The sequence below is a fragment of the Suricata suricatta genome, chromosome 5 (genome assembly GCF_006229205.1).
Source record: "Suricata suricatta isolate VVHF042 chromosome 5, meerkat_22Aug2017_6uvM2_HiC, whole genome shotgun sequence".
Classification (NCBI taxonomy): Eukaryota; Metazoa; Chordata; class Mammalia; order Carnivora; family Herpestidae; genus Suricata; species Suricata suricatta.
This window is the reverse complement of record NC_043704.1, coordinates 60,791,748-60,818,088: the sequence shown is the minus strand read 5'-3', so window position 1 is coordinate 60,818,088 and position 26,341 is coordinate 60,791,748. Positions and strand designations below refer to the sequence as shown.

Below are 26,341 nucleotides of genomic sequence, written 5' to 3'. Positions count from 1 at the left end.
TAATTGCATATGAAGAACTAAGAGAGAATAGTTGTTACCATCAGCTCATCTGAGATACCATCTACCACCAAGAGCAGGTGCGATACTAGGCAATACATTAAGTATGCCAAGGAGAGTGTAAAGACCTTGTCCCAAAGATCTCAGTCTCAAAGCATGAGTGACAAACTAGAGGACAGTCACTGGAGTGACTACTGTCATTATTATAGGGGTCAAAGAAATAGAAAAGAGCTAAGTTTTTTTTTCAGTTTGTCTTATTTTCAGTCAAATCTCTCCACAGCATTGGAATCATCTCACAAACACTGATTTTAAATGATGATTTACAGAGGGCCACAAAGAATAATTTGGTGGAAGTTTATAGGAAAGAAAGCTTTGAGAGCTGAACCAGAAAAGGTGCTTGAAAGTAAATCAAATTATGGCATACATTGAATTATGGCATTTATTATTATGTGCAGAGTATGCATGGAATTTTGAACTAAAAGCTGAGGAAGCAAAGGTCTAGAAACTCTCATGCATAGTAAATAAATTAACCCTTTATTCTCTTACTTTCTATGCTCCCTATATTTGGTGACTTGTTCATACAAATGTACACTGAAAAGGACTAATAAACCGTGCTCTACCATGAGTACACTCAACTATTTGTGCACATGATTCAAATACATGCCTCTCAGATTTTCTTTGGTATCATGTAGACACGGTCTATATTTCAAAGGCCAAGAATTCTTTGAGAAAAGAAGAAGGTTGTGTGTGTTTATGACTGTCAAACTTTCCTAAGCTTATTAAGTTGGGGTCCTTTGTCCTTTTCTTCCATAATTTGAAGATTATTCTAGTAATATGTTTGGTGAAGAAAAAACCTGCCAAATAAGTCAGGGTCTAATAATTGTATTAATGACTATTCTAAACCCCACAAAGTCAGTATACTATACCATTCAGAACCTAGTGTTATTTCCACTTTAAAAGATCAGTTTTAATTGCTAATTTTTATGCTGGAAACTATATAGTATAAGGAAATCAGTTTATCATGAGCATCATGATGAGGTCATCGGCTCTTGAAATATCTACCCATGAGAAAAAAACTATATGATTGGAATCCTGTCACCAAGAAAATGGTTTAAAAATCTGTTTATTTCAAATATTAGCTTCAGCTAGTTATCTTTTTGCAATGACTTTAATTCTTTTGCCCATTCATTCATTTATTACATGGCTCCTATACAGTAATCAGTTAGAAAAAAAGAACACTCCTTATTATTATGCAAATCTTAATATAGCTATATGTTTTTGTGTGTTCATATGCTTTTTTAAAGAGCACATTTGTGACAGGAAATGAAGAATGGCATAGTCGGGGAAAAATTAAAGAGACACGATGTAATTATCCGAACTGGAATTAAGCCAATTAATAACCCGTGTGCTAACACTACCCTCAAAGTGCTGAAAATGCCGTCAGATATTTAAATGCCCTGGGTGGTCATGGCCAGCAATCTTCGCCTCATCCATTTTCAATACCACCCTGGGACATGGCTCGCCCTGGCTCCTGAGGAAGGGCCGCCACCTGAAGTGAGCTACTGAAGAGTAGAGGTACGGATTGCATAATCCAAGCACAAGTGATTGTGCACAGACTTTCGCTTATTTTTAATGAAATCAAAACACTGGTGTTTTATGCACTTGCTTATTTATTCAACACATATTTACTGAATAATACCTACCGTGTGCCAGCCCAGCATCATGGCTGAGGATACAGGCTTCAAAGTCACCCTGCCTGGATTTTCATCTCCAGCTGCACACTTACTAGCTGTGTGCTCTTGAGCACATTACCTCCCCCTCTGCTCCTCAGTTTCCTTTTCTGTGAAATGAGGATTCGTAGTGCCTAATTCATAGGGTTTCTGTGACACTAACGTAGGAAACAAATATAAAATACTTAGCAGTGTGCTAAACACAAATCAAGTACTCAGTAATATGTTTGTTGTTGTTATTATTATTATTATTATTATTATTATTATTATTATGAGCTGGGAAATATATGAAAGTCTGGGTAGAAAGAGATCAAACAATCCTCAGATGATCTTTGAAGTTTAAATTCTAGAACTTTGGGATTCTAAGCTTTGTAATCTTTACTGACAACTCTTTCTAATAGAAATCTGTACATTAGGTCCTTGCTTTGCTATGAGTATCCCTGTCTTGAACCTACATGCTTTGGCTATAACACACTCAGCACATCCATAGTAGGCAGTTTTATTAATCTATACCCTCACTTTATGCCTACCTCAATAATAATTACCACGTAATACCCATCCATGGACTTTATATATGTGAGCTCATGTCATGCTCAGAGCAACCATATGGGATTAATATTATCACATTTTACAGGTAGGAAAACTGAGGCTCTAATTGTGGCCATGACTTATGCAGTGTTATAAAGGTCTCTTTGAGTCCAAAGCTCATTCCCTTTTTCACCCAACTCATCCAACATGCATGTACTCACTACATTGCTTCTCTATGACAGGCTCTTGCCTATCAGGTGCTTTGAGACCCGCAGGAGGACCAGTGTCAAAATCCGTGGCCCACCTCTCCCTAAATTGACTGACTGTGGACTGGGTGTTTTAGACACGTCCCAGCAGCCATTGTTAAAGCATTTGATGTACAAATAAATTAAATGACTCTGACTATGACTTGTCGCAGCTTACCTGCCCTCCGGTGGGCTCCCAGGTGCCTGACATTTCTCTCAATTTTCGTCTTCCACCCTAGGTAGCAATATTGTCATTGAAGCATGACTGAGAAGGAGTTTTCCCTTTTATATACACCATGCTTCTTGTTTTAGGACAAGAGACTTCATCTCTCCAGTAACACCTGATGGTACAGCTCTCTTCATAAGCACCTCTTCCCCGTTAAAGAGAAAAAAAAAGTACCTTCAGTTATCTGTTGTCCAAAGGGAGATAGACCCTTACTGAATATGATCATATGTGTCCAAAAAAAAAAAAGATACCATCCAATATATGGGCAGATAATACTGTTTTCCCTTTCTCCTTTAGAAGCTCATTTCAGCTGAAATATATAGGAAAAGTTGCCCACAGCTAATCTTCCAGGTAGCAAATCTCACCAGTGATTTAGAATGGCATTGTAGGCTGATAGCCTCAATCTCTTTCACCCACAGTGTGCCTATATTTTAAAAATGAGTTGTAGGAGAAAACAGCATCTTCTTACATGGTGAAATACAGCAGACGCTATACATAGAGAGAATTGCAAACTCTGGGAGGGGTCTCTGTGGATCGATCCGTTGGCCTTCATTAGCTCGGAATGTAGCACCAACTATACCTTGACGAGACAGGGCTTCGACAATGCTATATTTTCCTGCTTTTTTCCTGAGACTGAATTAAGACCTAAATCCTTACCCCTAGAATTCAAAATGGACCAGAAAATATTTCCACTTAGCTATTTAGACATTTTAGAAACTGGAGCTCTGTGCACTAACTGTAGAGACGGAGGAATCTTGTTATTCTAGAGACAGGGGTGGTATCCATACCTGTTGGGCCAGAGTCTGTAAAGAAAACTGGAGGTTAGCTGGTATGACAGAAAGAGCACCAGCCTGGAGGGCCGCTGGGGCCCTGGGTTCCAGTGTCGACTTGCTATTGCCTTTGTGATTTATTAGGCTGAGTCTCTGGGCCTCAGTTTCCTCATCTGCTGAATTAGGGCGTTGGGGAGATTGATCTCCGTGGCTTTTTTTGGCTCTGATATTCTCTGGGTCTGCAAATCGCCTTCCGTGTCTGCCATAGTCTGCCTTGCCAGCTCTGTTTGTTGCAAAGATTAATCCATTTTAACTGTACCTTAGAGTGCTCCCGGGAGAGAGGATGGGTGGGTTGTTTTGCACCTATTATTGCATCAGAACTTTGGCCTTTTTAGACGAGATCGTGCCGTGCCTAAAATCTGTCTGCCTGTCTGCCCACTGACTTTGTCTGTGCTGATCTCTTGCCACAGTGCCTCTTCCAGCATCCATCTCCCTCCAGGATCTAGACTCGGCATCTGACTGTACCTGTCTTGTTCTCGGCAGCATCTGTCTGCTACACTCCTAGACCATCGTTAATAAACTTTCACACATCACACACAGACCCTAATATGTTGGCACCTGCACATAAATATCTCCCGTTCATAAAACTGGGGGAGCAAACTCTCTTTTTTAAAAGACCTCTATCTAGTGCCATTTGTATTTGCACTTTTTGTTTAGTTGTAAGTTTTAATAGTTCCCCCTTTGAGGATTTGTCAGTACGAGCAGTATTGCTTATCAGAACACACCAACAGTCTTTTTGTAATATTCGCTTTTCCCCTTTGGTTCAGCCGAGCCTGCTGACAGATCATTCAAATTCAATTGTTTTATGTCTAAGCCGAACAGCTAATTAAAGTAGGGATGATTAACCTGACTGGCAGTGTCGCTCTCCCTCGCGCTCTCTCTCCCTCTCCCTTTCTCTCTCTCCCTCCCTCCTGCTCCAATCAGTCTTTTTCTCACACTCTCTCTCTCCTTCCGTGTCTCTCTCTCCCTCTCTCTCTCCCTCTCCCTCTCTCTCTCTCCCCCCCCTCCCTTTCCCTCTCTCCCCCCTCTCTCTTCCTCTCTCGGTCTCTCTCTCCCTCCTTCGGTTGGTCTCTCTCTCTCTCTCTCTCTCTCTCTCTCTGTCTCTTGCTCTACTGTTTTTTTTTTCCTCTCTCTCTCTCCTAAACGTGGTCTGCTTGCTGATGGCAGAATGGCACTCGGAGATTTGTGCATTGTGTCTGGTTTCCTACGGGCAGGCTGACCCAGTGCCTCCAGGGACTTATCAATAGACCACTCAGAAGAGACACAGACAGGAGAGAGGAGGAGGGGTGGGGGGAGAGAGAGAGAATCAATATCAAGAATAGAAGGAGCTCCGAAGCCATTTTTTTTTTAAAGAAGTATCGGGACTTGGGAGAGGGTGACAAAGAAGGTTTTTCAAAGAGGCAGTGGAGGAGGTTCTAATAAATTTGGAAGGAAACAGTTCCCTGTCTTGGGAAAAGGAGAACTCCTGACTGATTAGCATTCACACCAGGTATGAGATGTTCGCTACCCCTTATCACTGTGTCGCAACCGAGATGGAAAAGCCTTTTTTTTTTTTTTTTTAGGAGACTGAGGGAGCATGTATTTCGCTGTGTTTGTTGTTGGGGGGTAAGGGGGGGTGGCGTGAGATCTGTGGGCATTTGTGTATGGGAGCAGAAAGAATGGAAGCAGTACAACGGGGGGTGGGAAAGAGTATGGAGTATGTTACTGTCTTCCCTGTCTTTGTGCACCCCTGGGGGGTTACCCAAGTTCATTTCTAGCAGGTGGATTTGGACGGGAGTTACTTAACGCTTGACCGCCAGTTTTGAAAAAAAAGAAAAAGAAAAAAAAACGTTGCTTCCTATGTCTATTAAAGGAAGCTCCAATTTCTCTCTCTCCTCTCTCTCTCTCTCTCTCTCTCTCTCTCTCTCTCTCTCTCCCGTCTCCCTCTCTCTCTCTCTACCTCTCTCTCTCTCCATCTCTCTCTCTCCCTCTGCCCCCCCATCCCTCTTCCCCTCTCTCCCTCTCTCCTCTTTTTTCCCTCTTCTAAGCAGACAGCGGGAGGGCTCCTGGCTCTCAGCCAGCCCAAAAGCCTCTAAGTGTTTTGCACTTGTTTCAGGGAGTAGCTGCCCGGGGATTTTTCAGCATTTTCACTAGAGAACAAAGAGTTCTTTACAAAGGGAAGGGGGGGGGGAAGTGAGCTTAATGTCTGATATATGTTTTTCTATTTTTATTAGTTTTTCGCCTAAAAAGAAAGAGACAGGAACAGAACATTCACTCTATAATGACACAAAGACATTCAAAAGAAATCCGGCTATCTTTTCTCCCCATCACCCCAAGATATATACATAAAAAACAAAAAGGAAAAAGACTAATGAAGTTGGATATGTTGCTCTTTTCTCCTCTTTTAATCTTTCTAAATCCAACTGTTCTTATGCTCACTCTGCTATTTTTTCTACTCACAATAAAAGTTGTGCAGGATGCATCTTCTCTTATCATCGCTTCACCCTTTCTGGGTCCCCAAAATCCTGTGGTAGAGGAGAGAATGAGAGTACACCAAATAATCAGTTTAGTGGTGGGAACATCTACTTTTGCTACTTGGGTAAAAAGTTAATTAAGGAATTTGGACTCCCCAAATACCAGTGGGGTGCACTACTTCACTCGGTTCACAAGTGCTGGTACTGCCCGAGTCACTTGTCAGGTATTAAGAAAAGGTATTAAAGGGAGCAGATATTTGTATTTTATTTTTGTCTCCATCTAATTACGTAAATGCCAAAAAGCCCCAGAGAGATGACTTGCCCCATCCATGATACACTAGTTCAAGTGAAATAGAGTCTAGACAGAGATTTTTCAACGATGCTGATTGCCATGTAGCTTTGTGTTCTCCACTTGATTTTTTGCCTATGCTTGTATATTTTTACCATGAATTTGTGTTTGTAGCAAACATTCCAGAATGCTTATCATTTTCAAATTAATGCTCCGACAAAAGAAAAAAAGAAATCAGCATGTGAACTGTATGTGCAAAATGTACTAACCAATTCCATCATTTCTAAATGCATTTATGTCTTTATACTAATACTCTTGAATTACAAACTCAAGAAAATGCTTTCCTTCTAAAAGTTCTCCTCCTAATGCATTTATATCTCGATTGTCACTTGGAAATCTTTTTAAGGTACCTGACAGACATAAAACGGAACAAGGGGAGAAATGCACAAACACAAGAAACATCCCTAAATATGTATTTTGTACACTACCTAACTAGAGATAACTGTTTTACCAAGTGAAAATGAGCTACAACAGTTGATTCAAGATTCAGAAACTCTTTTCTTTTCTTTTCTTTTTTCTTTTCTTTTCTTTTCTTTTTCCATTTACTGAAAATACAATCTATTTCTGTCCCTGGGGAGAAAAACTGTAGGGAAAATACAACATATACAATTTTCCATATTTTTTGACTGCATTTATATAACTGCTTCTTAAGAGTGCAAGAGTGTGATGTCTACTAGTCAGTAAACCCTTCTGGCTGGGAGGTGTGAGCGCCTTATGTTTGAAGTAACTTGATAACAAGGACTCGTAGGGAAACCTTACTTGTGTATGTGTTGCCTCAGTAATGACCCACAGACAAAAAACAAGAGCTAGGTGGCCACTTGAACTCCCTGAAAGATACTAGATTTAGGGGAACTTTTGACAAATCCAAAATTTTCTAGGGTAGCTCCCTTCTCATAGTTATGTATTTTTTTTCGGGAAGATTCTTGTATTGCCTCCAGACTTTTCTTTTTGTAAAGATTTGTAATGCTTCTAATAGTGCTTTAGGAGAAAAGGATCTTTAAAAAGAAAGTCATCAGAATAAGAGACAAGAAACTCGGTCTTTAAAAAGTTTTATATTGAAAGAGAGAGCTTCCCCCCTCCAAACACACACACTTTTGGCTTGTTTCTGATTTTTTTCCCCTGAACTCTTTTGTTGCTGTGGGCTGTTGTGTTTACATTTTTGTTTTTTGTTTTGATTTGGTTTTTTGGTTGTTGTTTATTTTTTTTGCGCTTGCTTTTTCTTGGGGTCTATTTTTATGTGACCAAAGGGGTTTGTGAAGGGGCAGAAGGGCTCTGGGTTAGAGGCTGGTTCGGAGAGCCGCACCGGCCCCTCTGGATCCCACCTCGGGCAGCTCCTGTCAGCTCGTTGTACCGCCAAGAGTACAGCGAAAGGTGATAGCTGTCATTCTGGGATTCTTCGTGGATCTGACCTGAGAGTAACACATTCACAGTCGAGGAGAAAAGGGGAAAAAAAACAGAGGAGGAGGAAAGAAAAGCTCTTTGAGCTGGAATACACTGGCCCTTTCTTCCTGTAGGCAATCCGCTCCAGTTCTTGGCGACGTGTCCTGCACTATCAGATATCATATGACTTTTTATTTAGATTCCTTTTCGGAGAATGGCCTGTTAGGACTCTGTTTGTTTTCTTTTATTTAATTTCCTTCTCCCCTCACCCGCTAGTTTTGTGTCTCTGTGTGTGTGTGTGTGTCTGTGTGTGTGTGTGTGTGTGTGCGTGCGCCCGCGCACATGCATACGTGTGTGCAATTTTCATCTTTGTTTTTGTTCTGTTGATCTGATGCTTTATTTAAGGACAAAGCTTTAATTATTTCAGTATACTGGTTTAATCGTTTGCCAAAAAGAAACCTCATTCTAGGCTTTTTGGGGGGTCCATTTTTGAACACGTCCATTAACACATGAGGCTAGAGATCCTAACTGACTGCTGGGTCGGCCCTTGGCCCACTCCCTCACCTGGACTTAACCCCCCCTTCCTCAGCACGCAGGGTAGTGTGAGTTAGGAAACACCTGTGCTGAGCTGAGAGGGAAATAAAAGTAGAAGCAACTTCTTCAAATCTATACTCCTAGTTTCACTTTAATAAACTTTTTTTTTAATCGTTGGCTTTTTTTTTTTGGCACCCTCTTCTGAGTTTGAAAGCATCCGAGATCCTGAACGATGTGTCTGTGAGCTTTTGTGAGGTCAGCTGAACACCCCTGCAAAGTAGAGCAAGGGCTGAAAGTCATGCAGAGACTTCAGAATTAAGTGGGAGATTTCAAGAAGATCTGTGAGATCTGGCGGGCCGTGCAGGGTTTGGTAATAGATGGTAAAATGGCATCCTTGGGGATCGTCAGGGAGGAGAGAGAGAGAAATTCCTAGGCAGGGGTAACACAGGCATTCCTGCTGCATTTTGTATTTTGAGAATCATATTTCTTCACATTTTTATTTTGTGTAACTTGCAGTTTAGCCAGTTGATACTGTGATAGCCTTCCCTCCATGCTTAGTGTATCAAACAGAGAAATTAAACTAACATTATGATGGGGTTTCTCCTAAATTTCTGATGTATTTCATTCTTCAGTTTTGGAGAGTTCAGATTTTAGTTAGCGGAAGAAAAACATTACTTCTCTAGGTGTGCAAATGGCTGGTCGCCTGTACGTTATTCTCATCATGATGTACTTTATCTACACATAACATGAGATCTCCTGTTTGTATCAGGATTTTTTAAAGTACAGTAACAAGCCAGACTCCCCTGAATGTACAGATGACCATTACCTTCTTTAAACCCACTGTTCTTAGTTCCTTGTTACTTTCTCTAAAATGGTTTTTCACAGACCTTACATTTGTAATGCTTATCTCAGCCAGAGGTGAGTCTGTTGAAACTTGGAGGGAAATTTATTCCACCCCTTTAAGAGTACCCAAAAGGGAAGGGAGAACTATTTTTCGTTCAACAAAAAATTTTAGAAGCCTTTCTTTCCCCCAGCGGAAAACTCCAAAACAGCTTTGTCTCAGAACGTTAAACTTGGCATGGATAAGAAATGTGAGTTTTGCTTTGTTTGAGGAAATTTGTTTTTGAAACAACAATGTTATAAATATTTTTAAATTGCCTGCTGAGCATGCGCTGTGTCTGACTTTATTCATAGTTTTAAACACACACCAAAGTGCAGTCTTCTGAATGGCCACAGGTAAGGCTGTTGAATTGTATGATCTTTCTCAGAGCTACCTTTAGGGAGTCTACTCAGTTTTCCAGAAGGGAAAAGGGCAAGAGCTGAGTTTAGACCTGGACTCCCTTCTAAAAATCATAGAGCAAAAGTAGATTCCCCCATTCAGGCTTGCACACTATACTTAGGGTAAGTACTGTTCAACTTTCCTTTCTTACAGGAGTTGCTTGCCTTAACTTTTCAGCTTCATACTTGCAGAGTAAATTAAGAAAAAATTTAACTCAGTGAAATATTTGACTGAAGTAGGAAATTTGCAGATTTTTAAGGGCATCTATTGTGCATAAATTTGGGGCTACGAGAATTTGCCAGTGAAATGATAGCAGCTCTGTGCTTACAGAGCAAAGATGTGCTAGTCTGAACATGCCTGATCTCATCTGGAATCGAAAGCTAAATCTAGGTGGGCCTGTAATAATACCAGAAAAGGAACACATGTATCTTTTGTGCAACCTCTTTTTTCTTTTCTTTTCTCGTCTTTTCTTTTCTTTCTTTCTTTTTTCTTTTTGTGTAAGCCAGGCTTCCAAAGGAAATGAGAAAGAAATAGGTTCTCCTCTTGTTTAATGAATAGTCATATTTTGCTCCTGGAGATACGTGTTTCCAGTTGGTTTGGGTTGTTTTGTTTTGCTGTTGTCACTGCTGTTGAAGTATATTTTTCCTTGTCAGTGATTGTTAACACTTTCCATTTTTCAGAAGGTTTTATCTCCATTAACTCCGTTTGATGTCTCCTCACTGGGTTACCTTTCGCAAGTCTGTGATGACCCTCCCAGGCTTTGCAATTCTGATCGATTCTTGTCAGAAATATATTTATTCATTAGCTGTTTGTTACAGTTATAGTGGAGATAACGTTGTTTTTCGGGCCTTGATAACTATCCAGACAAATTTCGTTTTGAGGTGAAATTTCTCATAGCTGTTCTTGACTTAGAACTGAACTTGTCTTGGAAAGACTTGAAAAAAATCCAATGAGCCGTTGTTGGGTTTGCTTTTGTTTTTGTTTTTGTTTTTTGGAGAACTAAATATTTTCGTAAATCCAGGTGGAATCTTTTACAAAATATATGCTGATATGCAATGTTTTTCTAATTTGTCTTTCCTTTCATGCTTTAAAACAGAACCTGAAAAATAAGTGTGTAAAAAAAAAAGAAAGAAAAAACTTCCAGGTTAATGATATTTTAAATGCCCAATTTAAAATAATTCAAAGTTTCGATTTCTGTGCAGCATATCACCTTTCAATGTCAGTCAGAGATACTTTGTGCAGATACACATACACATACAGATACGCAACTCCACTTTACTTTTATATTAATTTTATTTTTACCTAAAAGAGGATTAGCATTAATGCAAACTTTTATTGATTTGTTATATTCTATTTTTTATAATTTAGAATTCCAGTTAACTATTATCTCAATCTGATTATTTAATATACGTATTTACTTATTAATGCCTATTTGTATTCTAATAAGGTATCTTAATTTATAGAGCATTTTTGTGAGTCTTACATGCACTTGAATTTTATGCAGCTATATTAATAACATTCAAGTTTATTCAGATACGGTTTGCTTTGTTCCATATCTGTGACTATGTTAAGAAGTTTCTTTTACTTTCCCAATCTAGAAAGACTATGGCCGTATTTCCTAATATATGATTTCTGTATGTCTTCAGTATTCTGAAGAAAAAACTTTCTAACGTTGTGATTGCGTAGAAACCTTTCAAACAAGTGGGAGAAGTAATCTTTACCTTGTTACTTCCCAGTCCGTCTGTTTGCCCTCACTGTGCTACCCCTCACCCCCAGCAACCCTAGGAAAACAACAATAATCAACATGATATAATAATTTTTCTGATCACAGAACCAGGAAATACCAAAGAAAATTGTGGCATATGTAGGAAAATGCCAAGAGCTTCTCCAGTAAGATCAGCTGTTTTTGTACTTTTTTTTTTTTCTCTCCTGAATTTTGTTTGCGACTTTTTTGGCTTGCTGAAGCATATCCCCATAATCTTATGAAGCCACAGCAAATTCCCAATGCCACAACAACACTGTGCAGCTGGGGAGAGCCCAGAAGAACTGATCCTGGGTGGTTGCAGACTTCCCCAGCAATGATGCAAGGCAGGAGGAGTAAGTAGACTTCTCTTTGCTTTTTACCTGGGCTGCTGAGCTGGCCAGGTGGAGTGGTTTTCCTTCTGTAGCTTTCCCCTTAACTGTCTAGGGCTTTTCCTTTAGTAACCAATGGCTTCCTGCCTCTTTCCAAGGATGGTTTGTATAGCAAAGCATCCCATTTTTCTTTTATACTGAAACATGGAAAGCTTTGGAGATTGGGAAGAGTGAAGGAAAGGGGCTCCGAGTATCCGGGAAATAGTCAAATGGCCTCAGACCCAGAGCTATCTGGGGGCTGTAACTTTTTTATTCTCTCCAGAGCCTTTGAGAGGTTGAAAGTAGTGAATGGGATAACTGTAGGGTGCAAACTATGATCTAACTGATTCAGTAGATGGAGCTCTTCCCCCTAAGTCTGTATTTAAATTAATGTCCTACTCTGCTTTGTGGGGCTGTCTGTTTCAAGGTGTGTCATTACTACACATGTAAAATCAAGGGCCTAGAGAGCTGGAGAAGAGATTTCCTGGCACTTTTCAAAAGAGATAAAGCAATTGCTCTAAAACCCAAAACATAGTGCAGAGGAAAAGTAAGAATGGGGTGGGAAATGAAGCTTACATATCTAAATATCTCCCTGTTTTGATAGTCCTAAGTGTGAAGTTAAATCCTAGCACTTACTATACAAGTGATCGTTACTTTAGATGCAGAAAAATGTATGGACCATGTAGGATTTGGGCTGTATTTGTTACAAATCTTCCAAGCTATCTGGACTGTGCAGATCCCCTCTTCTTTGATTCTGCAAAGGAATCTTAACACTGTAATGCAATTGTTTCATCCAATTAGTCTAGAGAACCTGGCTGAAATGTTACAAATTCTGAATTGTGACAGCACAGAGGAGGGCAAAGCAGCTGTGTTAGTAAGGTGCCTTTATAGAAGCCAAAATATTTTCAGCAATAACTGAAAATAGATCTCCAGTATCTGCTCTAATATGGAAAGAACTACTTGTTTATTTCTTTCTAAATTAACTGAAATGAATAATTGTCATAAAATTTATCTTGGTGTTATGTTATTCTCAGCGCCAATAGAATAAGTTCGATCATGTCCCTCCCTGGTACCAGGAGGGAAAATATATGTATTCTGTGTATAGTAAATTATCCTCTTTAGTGAATGTCTGCTCACAGATTGGAGATATTACTGCATATCTCTTGTTAAATCTTGATAATATCATTTGGCCAAAGTAGAACTCGGCTTGGCTTTAGTACCCAAAGAAATAGCATTTTTAAGAGACTTGGATTTCCTTTGCATACCACGTGTCTGAGTCCAATACGGTCCAGGAAAATCGAGAGGATGAGACAAAATTATTCCTAAGCAGCCGCCGTAGGCCAAACACTGAAACAGTGCCAACCTGGACCAATCAGGCCGGCTTCTCAGAAGATACATGCTTTTGTCGAACACTTACGTGAAGAGAAACAAGGAGGACGCCTTTGAAATTGCATTCATATGAATGATTCCTCACTAATTTAAATAAAGTCCATGGTAATAAATTCATGATTTTTATTCTTTTTTAAAGCAGAAAATGTGAGTTTTCTTGTCGAGCTAAGGATCTCTAAATGTTGTACTCTGACATCTTTTGAACAAAACTATCCTTTTGGATTTAAGCAAGTGAAAAACTTCTCACAGAGAGCAAAGAGTAAAATTGATGGAAACTCAAAATCAATTCCAAACCCATTTCTGGCATGATGAGAATAACATTTGTGCTGTGTTTAAAGCAGTTTAAAACAAGAAAATGATAAAATGATCAATATACTTAAAGCCAAAAATAACCAGGAGAGAGCGATCTGTAATCCATTCCCATTCCTGAAACCCTCACTTTTGATCGAACATGAAAATAACCAAATATATCTTTTATAAGGTGGCATTGTCAACCATATAATATAAGGCCATGATAAGATGCCAAGCTTTCAGGTCTATTAAGCTATGTTTTCATAGTTTAGCCAAATTTCTAGCTTTAAACTACTGTGGATTTATTTATTTATGCGTACCCTGACCACAGAAAGAGCAAAGTTGAGAAATATATAGAATGTCGTAGTGACCCGCACTGCCGCTTCACAGTCTCTGAACTCTATTTATTAAAACAAAACAAAACAAAAACTTTAAGCTACAGCACAAAGAATATTTTCAGCTGTGTCTCAAAATTGGTGAATTAGTCAATGTGAAGCAGGCTGAAGATTTCTTTAAAAATGCCTGACTCTCAACTAGTTTATTAAATTCAACACACACATAAATATAAATCATGGATATTTTAGGCTTATTGCTTTAATATACTGAAAGACTAAGTTCACACTAATAAATTTTGGACCTGTGGATTCAAGGTCAGTGAAATGCCAGTGTCCAGGTTTACAAAACCTTCTCTTGATACAAAATTTTGCCCAATGAATGATTCTCTGCCAATTATTTAGAGCCGTTTGACTGGCTAGTTATATATTGATCAGATAAAATAAATTGTCCTTCTGGTAGAAGAAGTCCTAGCTGACAAAATTTAAATGGCAACAAATTGCATAAGCACGTGTAGTTCCGTTGACCTAGGGTGCAGTGGGAATGATGATAATTCTAAATAAGCACTGTAACGAATGTCACTACAAAGAAGCATGTATGATTACATCAGTAAGAGTGAACCCAGTGGGCAAGGTTAGAAGGGTGAGGTACAGGGGCTGTGACAGAGTGGGGGCTAGTGGTTAAAGTTATTGGAGATGTTTAAAGCTATGGCAGGCTGGAGAATTAACATGCAGGGGGGAAAAGGAGTCAATCAATTTTAAAAGTAAGATAGGAAGGCAATCCTTTTTCCTATGAGATATAATCAAGTGAAGAATTCACTTTTGCTGAGAATTTTACCAACCTCCTAAGCTTTGGCGTCCAGTGTGATACTAGTAAAGAGCTGTTGCACACATCTGCTTCAAGATTCCTATAAGTGTAATTGTTACAGCAACTTGTTATGCTATTGTTTGAAGTTGAAAAGCTCTGCTTTAAGTGTCAGCAAAGCAAATGTCAGCATCATGGAATCATAATCATTACATCTTAGAGCTTGAAGGAGCCTTAGATATCTCAATATGGGTGAGTGGGTTAGCAAACTCTCCAGAAAAAAAAATACTGTATATATTGTTGCAAGACCGTGTAGACTGTGAGAAAATACGCATTTTCATGTATTAAAATGACTTATATTTGGGAAAAAATTTAATAGGATAGCTTAAAAAATAGAGAAAATAAAGCTCCACAAATTTCAACCTGACTGATGGTGCTGTACAATGGATTCTGTGAACCAGGGATCTAAATAGGGAAGAGTGAAAAAAATTCAGAGAATGATAAGATTTTATTTTCATCAAAAGGGACAGGGGGGTTAACAGATTAAGGAATGCTATCTGGGCTTAAACCCTTTACTCTACTGATAAGAAAATTTAAACAGAGAAGTGACAGAATTTTTTCCAGATGAGAAGGGTAAATTTTGTTAGAACTCAGGTTTTCTAGCTACTACTACCCCGCATCCTGACCCCTAAAACATTTTTTATAAAGATAAAAAGTAACTGATATTCCAGAAGTAATTGAGTAAGAGAGCAAAGGAACCAAGCCCTTCAGGTTCTTCTTGCTGTAATCATTACCTTACCATAAGGGGGCAGGGGCGACCATGTGCTAAGGATAAAGCATTCTGGGGAATAAAAGAAAACACACCCAGATCTTGCACTCCCTGGACATGCTCTGCAGTTAACACTGCTCCCCTGACACTCTATCTCCTCCAAAGTGTCTTTGTAATTCATATTTCTTCTCTTCCATTTGCCGCCACCAAAAGAAAGAGAAAGACAGAGAGAGAGAGAGATGTGAGGGAGGGAAAGAAGAAAGGAGGAAGGAGCAAGGGAAGGAAGGAAAAAAAAATTTTTTGAGAAACTGTAGTCCGAAGATCTTTTGGAAAGAAGTCCTTCTTCCTAGAAATCTTTTTGTACAGATGGATGTATCTTATTATCTTATCAAAGTATGAGTTCTAATCAGAGGATGCTGAGTCAACAAATTTAAACACATTACAGACTGGGCTACTCCTTGCTTCCTAAGCACACACCACATTTTCACATCCCTGTTCCTTTTCCCCTGGTGTTCTTTATTTCAACAGTACTCTTTTCTTTTTTAAGTTCTATCTATTTGTTTGTTTGTTTGTTTGTTTGTTTTGAGAGACAGAACATGAGTAGGGGAGGGGCAGAGAGAGGGAGAGAGAAAATCCCAAGCAGGCTTCATGGGAAGGCCAATGTGGGGCTCAAACTCATGAACTGTGAGATAGTAACCTGAGTGGAAATCAAGAGTCAGACACTTAACTGACTGAGCCACCCAGATGCCTGACAATACTCTATATTTTAATAGCTCTTGTCATGTTCTATCTTACAGATTAGGCATTTGTGTATTTATTTGTAATATAAAGAACAAGTCTATGTAATTTTCAGCAATGCACTTAATTTCACTGAGCCTCACTTTCCACATCTGTAAATAGGAAAATAACTATCTTGCTGAGATATTGTAAGAATTTTATGAAATGGAATATACAAAGTGCTTGGCACGATGACTAGCAGGTGGCCATCCCTTGATATCATGGTTGTTACTACGGCTATTTTTAATATTCCCTTGTCTGTAGTTCTTTCCCAGCAACATTCTCCTTGAGGTCATAGATGGACCTTCTTGAGTTCATTATCTCTTCAAGCACAAATATAAACACAATGAGTTTTACATAATAGGAACTGAATAAAAATATATTGAATCTTCTTATGCAAGTTCATAGAGTCTATTACTCCCTTATAGAGAGCCTTACATTGTTTCCTGGAAGCTTAGAATGGTGGCTGGTTGTGGCCAGTGCTGACCTATGTGCTCCATAAAGGGTATCTGTTGCTCTCTGTGCGCCATCGGTGCCACATTCCCTTCCAGGTTCCTCACAGACCACCCCCACCCCCGACCACTTAGGATTGCTCTTTGCGGCATCCCGAGAAGTGTCAGCTTATAGTTCTGGTTCGTGTGATTAATGAGCTTGTTATACCTCTGTCTGTAGCCTGAACTAGAAACTTTCACTTTGGAGAGCAGGTCAAGATATTGAATTTAATTTTAGTTGCATCTGTTATAAGCCAATTGTGTATTCATTATATTTATAGATTCCCTCTCCAGCCATATATTTTCATGGCTGTTGAGAGCACCTGAATCTGTGTTGAATGTCCTTAGGTTTTACTTTGGGGACCTGAAAATGAGACAGTGAGACAATTTTGATAGCTAGCTATCATCTTTGGCATTTTTTCCCTTTATGTCCTATCTTGTCTGTTTGAAGAAGGGGGCAAGTATACTTTTTCTCGAGGATGGCATAGTAATTCTGTATTAATGATGTCAGTGGTCAATGCCATTCATCTACACATTTCTATTTGTCCTGGCATGCAACCACATTCTATGAAAAGGAGAAATTTCTGGAAAATGGAAGTGAGGATATAACCTGAAGCAGGTCGGGGTAGAGATTAAGTGCACAGATTCTGCTATAGTGCAACAATATGCAAAGTGGACTCAGTGTGTACGGATCTTGTTGGTCCTTCAAGGTTACAGCAAATAATGAGAAAAGTTAAAAGGAGCAGGTCACATGACCATGGCCAGAGAGAGACTGACAGCAGGGTATGCTCAAGTCAGGAAGAATGTTGCTTCTTACTCAGCCAAAAGTTCCATTTATTCTAGAGTGTGCTGGTATTTGAGAGGGGAAAGGGTCACATTTAGTAGAACTGGTAATTCCGTAAATGGTTCTGACTTTGCCAGAGTAATGGTGTTGGCATCAAGAGAAGAAAGTTTTGCAGATTTCTGCGTGTGCACTTGCTGTTACTGGTGTTCCTGGTGGGTGGCTGAATCATCCTGATGGTATTCAACAGGAACCAGCTGCTGAGAATATTAAAATGCAAGCATTTATTCCTCTAGAGAGACAGTAGCATCTGCAAAGTTTTCCTATCTTGATAGTACAGATAATCCCAGGGAGCATTCTCTAGTGGCTTTAACTTTCTATTTATTTATACATTTTCTTTTTATCATTATAGTCAGTATCTCAACTTCTAACTGGAGAGAAGAGTGCCTGAGTCCACACTGGGTTGTGGAAACAGATAGTAAGCACTTGCTCCAGGACATGGTATCGCCCTTGGGGCTTTACCTTGAAATCTGAGTCTCCAGAGGAGAAATGGGCACTTCCCTCCCTTGGCCTGTCTTCACAGCAAAGAGATGCCAGTAATCCTCATCCTCAGAGAGCCACATCAGCCGGAAGGGAAGGCCTCGCACTTCCCCACCCTCCACACAGGCTTTTGGGAAGCTTTCCTTTTTATTGTAAAAATTGTGAATCTGTTGCTTTTCGTGGATGATTTGTTGTTGTTGTTGTTGTTGTTGTTGTTTTGAGCTAGCATCAACAGTTGGGGGAAACGGAGGTGCAGGAAGACAGTTTAGACTCAGTAATCTACTAGGTCTTTTCCATCTCTAATATTTATGAATAATGTATTGAACTGATGGAAAAATGTTGAATATGTTCATTATGAATTATATTCACCGGCGTGTTGCCTGGAATATAAAAGAGCAAAGCCACTGCAGCAAAGCTGGTTCCTTACAATTAACGTACTGGGACGGCCGAGCTCTGTGTCCCTTCCTGGCCCACTGTGTGTCATCCCCGCACACGGGTCTGAGTGGCAGCTGCAGACTGGGCACCTCGTGGGACGACAGCCAGCAGAGGTTCTGAGGGAGACGCAGGCACCCTGCGTGGAGTCTGGGTCCTAAATACAAGCAGCTTTCTTGAGCATGTTGAGAGGACAGCCTCCTCCACGAGCAATCACAGAAGCCGGCTTCATGTAGCAGATGTTACTCAGGTGCCATTGTGCTGCAGGGGCTATAGTTCTTATTACCGGAAAGGAAACAAACTTAGCATGTTGTCCCTTCATTAAAAAAAAAAAATAGAACGTTCACATGGATAACCAATTTGTCAGCAGCGTTACATTCTGATATAAATGAGTAAGAATGGCAGATATTTCAGAATTAAGTAACTTACCACATTTAGCTTCCAAATTCATTATATGCTCTTCTCTCTTGGTTTTCTTGCACAATTAGGTTTTGTTTAGGATGTGTTAAAATTGTATTTCCTAAGCATTTACCAGGTAACATTGGGAAACATGAGAAGAGGCAAGAAACATAAGAGGTTTTTTTATTCCCACAGATACTCAACAACACAGACAATAAGGAATTAAAATAATACCAGAATAGTCTTTGGCCAAATAACAGTCCGTCTCCTCCGCTTTTTTTTTTTAAATCAAATAGAGCACTGTACATGGCATGCAAATATCTACCAAAAATAGAGAACGACTATCTAAGGTCAGGAATTTAGAGGGTGCAGCCCTAAGGTACAATAGGAGCAAGTTGAAGAAGAAAGAGGCAACAGAAAGCTGTGGCCCTCAGCTGAGATCCCAGGAGAACAGCAGGGTATCAGTGAGCAAGTCCTACCTCTAAGAAGCCTCTGCTTTGTGATCTATCACTCTAGAGCCGACCGCCTAGCTCTGATGAAAGGGGAGTCCAAGACCTCACTTATACCAATATCAACTTCTACTAGGGACATTAACTCAAACTAAGTGTTCCAGCTTTCTTTATCCTTCTAACATTTTGGAGGTGATTTTTTTTTTCTGACGCTCTCTTAAGAGCTAAAACCCATCAGAGCCCACAAAGAACAAATCTAAGCATACAGGAGCCACATTTATCAATAGTTTATAATAATCTCCAGGGGAAGAGAGAGAGTGAGAGAGAAAGAAAATATGAGAGACAGAAGAAAGAGTTAAACTCTTTTGTCAGAAAATTGCCTTGCCAGTCTTTAGGTCAGGTAGCCCAAAAACAAGAGGCTGCCCAGATTCCAGCGCAGTGTAACGTGAGAACAGATGTGGCAGGTTTTTCTGCCCGGCTCCACCCTTCCTTACAGGACAAATCTCTTAACCCATCTATATAATAGTGTGTTTGTCAAAGGAATAGAAAACCATCTATCCTCATCTCCTTCACAGCAGTATTGCTAAGGCTGATTGTACACAGGTATATAAATGTATATATTATAGCTATCTATTTACAGCAGGGGAGAATGATTTAAAAATAAACAAATCAAGATTTCATATATGCAACTGTTGTGAAGGGCAGTCACTTTTTTTTAAGACCTTCTTTGTTAATTGCCAATTGTTAAAACATTTGGAAAGGATAAGTGAGCCTATATCACCTCTATGAGATGGAAGGCTTTTCGGAATCTAAGCATGATTATAGAGATTCAAACACATTTCTATCTACTTATGGACCCGTATGGCCTTAACTGAAGGCAGTACATGCCTACTAAGCCAAGTAAATGATTGGCTTTGCCAATAGACACTGTAAAAAAATTCTAAATCAAGGTGTAGTGTCATAATATAATTCTGGCTGTAGGAATGAACTGGTTCTCTGTATTAGACACTTATTTTTTTATAAAATAGGACAAGGATAAAGAGAGAATAGCTTCTTCCTATACAAACATCCTAGGCAGCTGCCCAGGCTACCACCAGTCTGTGCCAATGAGAATCAGACTCATTACCCCTAAGATCATTGGGAAAGAGGTCATTTTTATCTACTGCTACAATTCTTTTGATGTTCATTTTGACTATTTAATCTCTACTTTGCATATATAGACCTCAGTGGAATGGCAATGACATGAGGAAGGCAGGTGAAGAAAAATAAATGTGCTGTTTTTGACATGACTGGTACCCTCTACTAACTTTTCTTTGGTCCATTCCAAGCATCCAGGAAAGAGAAACTGGCTTGCATGAAAAGTGAAGTCATAGTTCCAACTTAGCATAATAAGGAGAGAGAGAGGGAGCAAGCATACTGTTAGTGAAACAAGGAGTTTCTACTGGGCTATGACCAGGTTCTCCTGTTTCCTCTATTTTTTCCCAAACTGAAAAGAGTCATTGTGGTAATTCACCTGTGCTTTGAGCCTGTGTGCACGTGTCCAGGAACTGCTCAAGGTAAGGTCAGAAAAAAATCAGGGACAGGACTTAACATCCAGGAAACTCAGCTTCTTTTTAGTAACTTCTGCTTGTTTTTGAGTGTGTGTGTGTGTGTGTGTGTGTGTGTGTGTGTGTGTGTGTGTTTTCAGGGTAATTTGTGTTTTTAGAAAATATCTTTCCATTCCCAGACATTGATATCCTGGGCATCTCTGGGTTGTGACAGAAGTAGGGATTAGTGTCTGTGACAAACATGGCAGAAGCCAGTGCAGTTGCGATCTATCGAACATGTTGGCAGACCCCAGATTTTTCTGATTCTTGCTATGGAATTCAGTTGCATCCTTACCCTAGGAAGACAGGGTTCACTGAGAATTTTGAGAACAGTGGTACCTCTTTCTTAATTTTGGTCTTGGTAACTATGGGACTGGAATTGCTTAGTGAAAACAATAACTAGAATCAGGACCACCTTCTTGGGCCACATGCTTATTAGTAGGGCCGTGTGCTTAGATTCATGCTCTGCTGTTGCTGTGTTGAAATTCTCAATGATTTTTAAATAAGGGGCTCCACATTTTCATTTTACCTTGAGCCCTACAAATTATATAGTTGGTCCTACCTGGAATTTATGTTCTCCTGGCATGCCAACTGATGGTGTCAGTCACATGTCTTTTCTTACTGGAAATGATCCTCTTTCGATTCCTCAGAAGCTAATTCTTATATTAAACTTAGAAGATTTTTGTCCATATAATGTGGTTCTGAAGAACCCATCATTCCTTGCATCCTCCAGACAACTCAAGATGATTATAATCAAGATGATCTTGTCTTGTAATCAGAACTCAGTAGTGGTTGTCTCCGCCAAGCATTTTTTAAAATTTATTTATTTATTTATTTATTTTGCTAGAGATTGATACTTGGGAGAAATAGTAGTGGTACTAAAGTCTTTGCTCTTTACTGGATGATTAACATAGACTTCAACCATTAAATTGAGATTGAAAAAAAGAATATCTAACATTCAAGTAACCTTAGTTTAGGGCTTTCCAAGCATTATGGAATCAGACACACCAGGGTATTCTAAAAACAAGGGCTTCTGACTCTCTTAGACTTCCACTATTGCGGCCACAATAACTGTGTCCTCTGCCCTCTCCACATCCCCTCCTGCCTTCAGCCCATCCTTTCATCCTTCCTACTCAAAACTGGCATCAGGAGGAGGAAGTTCCTCTCTTTAGTCTCCATATGGCATCTAATAAGAATGATTCTTGCTAAATTTTGCACATCCACACTGACCCCTGTGACCACCTTGAAGAGTACGAATGACAGAATCGTAAAGTCTGGATTAGACCCCATGGAGATGCATGGACCTGTGCACAGTGACAGTTTGTTAGAACCAAGATTCAACCAGAAGAATCTAAGCCTCTGGACTCCTAGCCAGACATCCTTTTGACGACTCAGGACATCCTCAACATTCCTAAAAGATCTATTCTAGATGACTGGCCCGTAAACCATTTTCTAAGCACCCATTAGGAGGAGGAGGAAATACGCAGGAGAAACTAGGAGCAGGGTGAGTTATGTGCGAAAAAGAACCAGTCTGGTCACCTTAAGCTAGTGAGCTTCTCTGAACCTAGAACAATACTTCCTATTACTTATAATGCCTCCAGGATTGTTGGGAGGATCCGGAAAGAGGCTCACTCAGGAAGGGTTAGCTTCCTGCACCTCTTCCTGCTCTTTCTCCCCTAGCCTCTTTTCTACACATCTACTCTTCCTCTCTAGGAAAGGAAAGAAAGCGGGAGAAATCTGGTGGAGATGTCCTAGATCGTGTGTTGGCTTTGCGAGTTTAAATTGCAGATTAGAAAACCCAGTCTTGCCTGAACCAGGTAGGCCGAAGTTGCCAAGTTTTTAAATCCATGCCAATCTCCCGTCTAGCAGCAGCACAGCCGAGGCACAGCAGAAGAGCCAAAGCCTATTCATAAACCATGGCTTCTCCAGACAAGGCCCAGGGCAAAAATGGCAAAGGAAATTGAGTCCTTTTCAGTCATGGCCACTCCCTTCCTCCTTTCCTCTGCCTCTAGGGCTCAAGGTCCTTGTGTTAATCTGACTTCCTTCTTCTCCCTCCCCATGCCTTCCCCTAGCTCTAATTCAAAACGATTTTATTATTTTTTTCCAAAACTACTTTAAACTGGGGTAGCCCTCTTGGGGTTAAAGTGCTTAGAGCATGAGGCACAAACAGCTTCTAGCCCTCTACAGGATGTTTGCATTTCAGAAGAGGTGTTGGAAATTGAAATGTTCCTCATGAACAGGGGGGCTTCCTGTATAGGCGGCTATCTCCTCGGAGCCAAACTAGTGTGCTTGTAATCAGCGACATCATGATGCAACTATACCATTCACCCTCATCTTTATCTTTGGTCACATATGTGATGTGAACTCAGAAAAGCAAACTTTCTTCCTGGGAGAGAGAGAAAGGGGAAAAAAACGTAGGTTTACACAGCGAATAATCAAACCCCAGATGATTGCAGAAGGTCTTCTGTTACAAAAATATGCCACAGTAACATTTTTTTTGATATGAAAATAAGTTTCTATCTTGGATAGTCAAGGCCCTAATGGGTATGGTTATGAAAGTAGAGTAAATAAGTTTAAAACTGACTGCTTTGTGATAAATCAAGGCTCCTACCTCCTGTGAACTCAGAGCGTTTTGCAAATTTGAATAATCAGTCACCTTGAGTTTCCTCTTTTGCAGAGATGGGTATTCTGACTTAGATGAGACCCGGCTTTTCCTCCCTGGTCACTCAGCTCACAGAGCTGAGTGGGGGGCCCTAGCCCTGAGGAAAACGTAGCTCTTCTATCCAGCAATCTGGCAAACTCCTCTAAGAGCTCCTCCATCCGCCACCAGCTTCTCCATGTTCTAGTCATTTCTCTTCACTAGTTGTTGCTGCTGTGTTGTGAGAGAAAATGTTAGCAGGAGAATCAAAGGGAGGCGATGGAGCATTAGGAGAACATTAGCAACTATTGAAAAGACATTTTGACCTATTTCTGTAGTTATCAATTTAATAGTATTTGTTGCCAGGAAATGTGCTGATGGTGGGTAGGAGGTTGGATTGCACTAGCAGCCTGCTCTCAGGGGCCCTCCAGTTACAGGAGGTGGTAATTCTAGTTAATAAAAGGGTGAACTTCAAACACGTTTTAACCAAATCAAATTGTAGCGGGAAATATCATATTACTGATGTTCAAGCCGACTCACAGCTGGTAACATTAGTCCATATAAAGGCCCCAAGTTCTGACTTTTCAGCATTTCCAGATGAGTTGCTGGCAGCAAGAGAGCTCCCCAGGCACAGTGTTATATAGGAAAAGGAGATTTTTAACTAACACAGGAGCTAACATAAATGAAAAATTCTTTATTCCTGTTAGACTTTCTATAAGATCATCAGATACTCAAATACTATGTAACTATGCCAAATTTTAGGTGGTCAACAGGAAATCTCCTAGAGCCAGTTTTAATTTTTTTGTTTTTTTGAGGGTTTATTTCTATGACATGTTGTCAAATGATAGAAGTGATTCACTCTGCTAATCAGAGATGCTGGGCAGAGTTCCCCCAACACTGATTCCGTGCCATGAAAAGCACAAGGCATGGCAAGGAGCACAGGCTTTGTGTCCTGTCCCTCCAATTGGAATCCCAGCTTAGCCCCGGCAAACTGTGTGACCACAGGAGAGTCACCTAACCTCTCAGAACCCTAGTCTCCTCACGGAGAAAAATGAGCAAAATATAACTCTTTCCTAGTTGGCTTGAGTATCAAATAGATAGCATATGTCGAGAAATCCTCATATAAAAAAACCTGGGAGGTATGTACCAAGTATTCAAAAAGGATTATCATTACCTTCTACCCTTTTTGCTTCTATGGTTTGCAAGGCTTTTTTTTTTTTTTAAACATTTATTTATTTTTTGAGAGACAGAGAGAGACAGAGTGTGAGCGGGAGAGGGGCAGACAGAAGGGGGTCAGATTCTGAAGCAGGCTTCAGGCTCTGAGCTGTCAGCACGGAGCCCAATGCAGGCCTCAAACTCACAAACCATGAGACCGAAGTCGAATATTTAACCCACTGAGCCACCCAGGCGCCCTGGCTTTTTTTTTTTTTTTCCTTAAGAGTTTTTTTTTTCTTGCAACAAAATACACAGTTTTTAATATGATAATAAAAGCAAACACTGCTACCAATTTACCCTGCAGACTGATCTGTTCAGTCTTGGCCTCAATTAGCCTAGACTTCCCTTAGTTAGCCTCCTCGGGGTCCATGCAATGCAGTCAGGCCACAGGACATATAGGAACTAAATCAGCTGGGCCACCTGGTAACAGAGACCCCAGTTCTCTGGGCACAGGTGAGACAGTGGATTATATGAGTGGCTGGAACTCTCCAGGGCCCTTCCTCACCTGTCCTACTGCAGCTCACCTGGAATTAGAGAAGATGTCATACATCTTTCTGCGGGATTGCCTCTTGTCTCAACTCTTTCCATGTACCTGAGTCTCCATTTTCACAGAGATTAATTCTGATTTGGTTCGCCTACACTTTTGAAGCTCTAAAAGCTTCCCATTGTGGGCAGATTGTCTCAAACACTGTATCTGAGGATGGAAAAAGAAAACTCTGCCCAAATGTAAGCCCCATTGAATCAAAGAAACAGAATTTTTTTTCAATTGCATACTTTGAGGATCCAGACAACCTTGAATCCTTTACAAAAGCACATCAGTAATGCCATCCTCCCCCTTAAAAAGACACACACACACACACACACACACGCGCGCGCGCGCACACACACACACACACACACACCAACTATGGAAGGCTACTATTCAGGATGCAAAGGGCTAGAGTTTCCAAAAAGAATAAAAGTTGAAAAGGTGATTCTATAGATAAAACCTAGACCTAGAAACCACAACATCCAAATTCTGTTTCCTTCTGCACGGGGCCTGCCTGCCTGCTTAGATGGACCACCACATGTCTGCGGTGCCCCAGATCCCTGTCGTCATTATTTCTAGAGTGCATGGATTCTGACTTATCCTTCTGAGGGGGCTAGCAGGGAATTCATTTGTTGCTGTTCTGATTGGGATACCTGTACCATGGGCAAAGTGTTTGCTTACTTGGGAGGATGAAACCTTGAGTCACACCTTCCACCACTCCGGACTGGATAAAGGACTGCAGTTTCCACATAGTATGGGGGGAAATCACGTCATTAAAATGCCAACTTCTAACAGAGTATTAATCATCATCTTAATATCTAGGACGGATGCAGGCCCACTGACCTAGCTGGTCATCTATATTGACTCCTCTTTCATCCATGCATGCTTCTGGTAAACATTAGTTACAGGACAATTCTGTGTGAGAGGTGCTGTGGATACAGAGTACATATGCCTCCCCCACCACACACACACAGCCTAGCTAACCCACTATGCACACTGAGGGCTAGTTGACCTGAAGCTTGGTTCAGGTCCCTTCCTTTTTTATTCACTGAACCATTTTAGTAAGTCTGTGGAAGGGCTGTTCCATAGCCAGAAGGTCTTACTTCTCCCCAACTGTTGGAGCGCTTATTTATATGCCTCATGTGGCACTGATTACATACTGTTCTATACTAGAGTATGTTTATATGTGTCTCATTCCTCCTACCACTGCACAGAAAGCCTCATAAATACTGAGATTGTGTTTATACACAGTTTG

At 40.3% G+C, this 26,341-nt stretch overlaps 1 protein-coding gene across 1 annotated transcript in view; it reads left to right on the top strand.

Annotated features, from left to right (window-relative positions):
* The first annotated feature begins 4,943 nt into the window (after positions 1-4,943).
* Positions 4,944-26,341, top strand: part of ZBTB20 (zinc finger and BTB domain containing 20) — a 117,032-nt gene continuing 95,634 nt past the window's right edge. The window contains exon 1 of the mRNA XM_029939339.1: positions 4,944-5,045. The gene's annotated coding sequence lies outside the window, so the exon portion shown is untranslated. The remainder of the gene's footprint in view (positions 5,046-26,341) is intronic.